General features: G+C 48.7%; 1 non-coding gene across 1 annotated transcript; it reads right to left on the reverse strand.

The window, feature by feature from the left end:
* Positions 1-407: 407 nt before the first annotated feature.
* On the reverse strand, positions 408-479 carry trnaq-cug (transfer RNA glutamine (anticodon CUG)). Its single transcript has one exon. It is a non-coding gene; the product is annotated as a tRNA-Gln (tRNA).
* Between the last annotated feature and the right edge of the window lie 2,802 nt (positions 480-3,281).

A 3,281-nucleotide genomic window follows, 5' to 3' on the forward strand; every position in this document is an offset into this window, starting at 1 on the left:
GTTTGCATTATACAGCTTTCAGTTTTTGAATAGAATTACTGAAATAAATCAACCTTCTGATGATATTCTAATTATATGACCAGCACCTGTAGTGGTGTTTTGCTGCAGCCTGTGGGGTCACCATAGAAACAAAGCTATTTTATTTTGCTTAGAGAGCACTTGAGAGCACTCCCTAATACTTGTTCTTGTTTCCTGAATAATGAGTACTAGCAGGACATACCAGCATGGACAGCAGAGGATTCCATGTTATAACTGGATCATCCAGCACAAGCAGCAGGATTCAGCACCACAGCCTCCTTCATGGCCTTCAGTCCATTAATGACTACAGCTGGACCAATGAACAGACTGTGGACTTCTCCATAGACTTAACTGTGTAGAAAGGACACCAGGATAACTGTTGAAACAAAAGGTTCCACTGAGATTTGAACTCAGATCGCTGGATTCAGAGTCCAGAGTGCTAACCATTACACCATGGAACCTCCTCTGTGAGTAAACCTGCCTGGAAGAGAACCAGAGACCTGTCTTGTCCAGATGGTCTGTCTTTCCAGAAATGGAGTCTGTCAGTTGTTAAAATGAGTGAGCTGATGTCCAGGTGTAGAACAAAGGAGCTCCTGCTAGCAGTGGTGCAGTTTGTACCTACCAGCTTCAAATGAAGACAGAAGTGTCCTCTGAGGTCTCACACAGCACTACAGTAGATCCTTAATCAATCAGTGCTCATGCTAACGGCTAACAGCTCAATGCCCTTACTGCAGATCTGTTCTTTGACAGTGATGTGTCCAGGATTACACCATCTATCATTAACAAACAATACCAGCCCCCCTCCTTTCCTCTGACCGCACTCCACTGTCCTGTCTGTCCTCGCCAACTGAAATCCATTTAGCGCAACGTTAGAGTCCAGTGTTAGCACCGTTTCAGTAAACAACAGCATGCTACACTGACGATATTCCCTCTGGTGCTGGGTCAGCGCCGTCAGCTCGTCCATCTTATTAGTGAGAGATCAAACATTCCCAGTGATGACCAAGGGGAGTACAGGTTTATAACATTTCCTGGAATGATGCGCAGCTCCGGCACAGGTTCCCCGTCGTCTTCTCCTCCTTATGTCTCGGGGAACGTCGGGTCTCTTGCTGTGCAGCACCGCTGTGTCCCTGAGGGCTAACAGCTGATCCCTGACTGAGAATCTTCATCAACATGTTGCCAATCACTTTGGGAAGGACACCCTACGATTGGTGAGGGAACATGAAAAGACCTCTAGGAAACTGGCAGACTACAGGAACCACCTACGCTTCAGCCTGAGATGCAGACAGGAAAAGTTAACCCCGAACAGCCTACGTCTCGGATCCACTGTCAAGAACCACAGAGCAGACACCATCCTGCAGAAAGCCCAGAACCAACTCCTCAACGAAAGGATCAGACAGATCAACTTCACCATAGACACCCTCATGGTCACCACGGAGCAGACAAGATCACAGCTTGCCACCCTCCTACCCAGCAAAGTCATGGATGAAGTCATCAAACTGACTGAAAAAGTCCAGACGGCACAGCACACCAGGGGTAAGGAACGACAAAAACGCAAATTCCATAAATTGAAAACTGTTTTCTCTGTTAAAAATGCAGCTAACCTTCACACATGGAGGAGGGAAGACCACTCACTGCCACAGCAGGACACCCAGGACAAATGGGTAAAGAACCTTTCAGACAGACAACTGAGCCAGCCGGAAAAAGACGTGTTGGCCAAAGGACTCAACTTTGCCATCTCACCAGAGCAGATTCCAGTGGTGGACCTCATCACAGCCACAGAGTCAGCCATCAAGAACAACAACCTGACAGACACAGAAGCTGAGCAACTCCGCTTGAAGGTCACAGCCACACTCTCCACTGCTAAAGCACTGCCATCCAACCTCTCCAGCGATGAAAGGAAGGCCCTGATTGCACTCCAAAAGGACCGGGACATCACCATCTTATCAGCAGACAAAGGAAGATGCACAGTGGTGCTCAACACACAGGACTACCACTCCAAAGTGACAGATCTCCTCAGTGACACAGCCACATATCAGATACTGAAGAGGGACCCCACCGGAAACTACAAGAAGAAACTAGTCAGCTACCTACAAAAACTGGAGAAGGACCAAATCATCAACCGCAAGCTCTACTTTCGACTGTATCCTGGGGAAGCCACTCCACGCCTGTATGGACTCCCCAAGATACACAAGGAAGGAGTCCCCCTCAGACCCATCGTCAGCAGCACAAACTCAGTCACATACAACGTGGCTAAGCACTTGGCTGAACTCCTGACACCACTGGTAGGACTTTGTGAACAAGGTAGAGAAGATCCGAATGGACCCAGACGACACTATGGTCTCATTTGATGTCACCTCCTTGTTCACCTGCATCCCTACATCAGAAGCCACAGAGATGGTAAGGACGTGCCTCACACAAGACAGCACACTCAAGGAGAGAACCAACCTAACGCCAGACCACATCTGTGACCTGCTGGACCTCTGCCTGACCACCACTTATTTCCAGTACAATGGGAACTTTTACAGACAGAAGCACGGCTGTGCGATGGGATCACCTGTGTCTCCTATTGTGGCCAACCTCTACATGGAGGAAGTGGAGAGAAGAGCCCTGAGTTCCTATCCTGGAACCACCCCCACCCACTGGTTCAGATATGTGGATGACACCTGGGTCAAAATCAAGACCAACGAAGTGGAACGGTTCACAGAACACATCAACGCAGTGGATAACAACATCAAGTTCACTCGCGAGGACACCAAGGACAACAATCTGGCCTTCTTGGACTGCACAGTACATATTGAGGAGGACAGGAGCCTCAATGTGGAAGTGTACAGGAAACCCACACACACGGACCAGTACCTGTTGTTTGATTCACACCACCCACTGGAACACAAACTGGGAGTCATCAGGAACCTGCAGCACAGAGCACAAACTGTACCCACCAGCTCAGAGGGGAAGAAGAAGGAGCAACACCACATCAGGAAGGCCCTGCAAACATGTGGCTACCCGAAGTGGGCACTCATTAAAGCCACAAAAACAAGACCCCCCAACAACAAGAAGAAGGACAACACCAGGCGGAGAAAGAACACCTCCATTCCATATGTGTCAGGAGTATCAGAGAAACTCCGCAGGATCTTCAACAACCATGACATCCCGGTCCATTTCAAACCTGTTCCTGGCTGTTCACCTCCACCTCAAAGACAAAGGACACTCCTTTGAGGACAACAATGTTCACATTTTAGACAGGGAGGAAAGGTGGTATGAAA

Source organism: Parambassis ranga, unplaced genomic scaffold (assembly GCF_900634625.1).
Source record: "Parambassis ranga unplaced genomic scaffold, fParRan2.1 scaffold_24_arrow_ctg1, whole genome shotgun sequence".
Lineage (NCBI taxonomy): Eukaryota > Metazoa > Chordata > Actinopteri > Ambassidae > Parambassis > Parambassis ranga.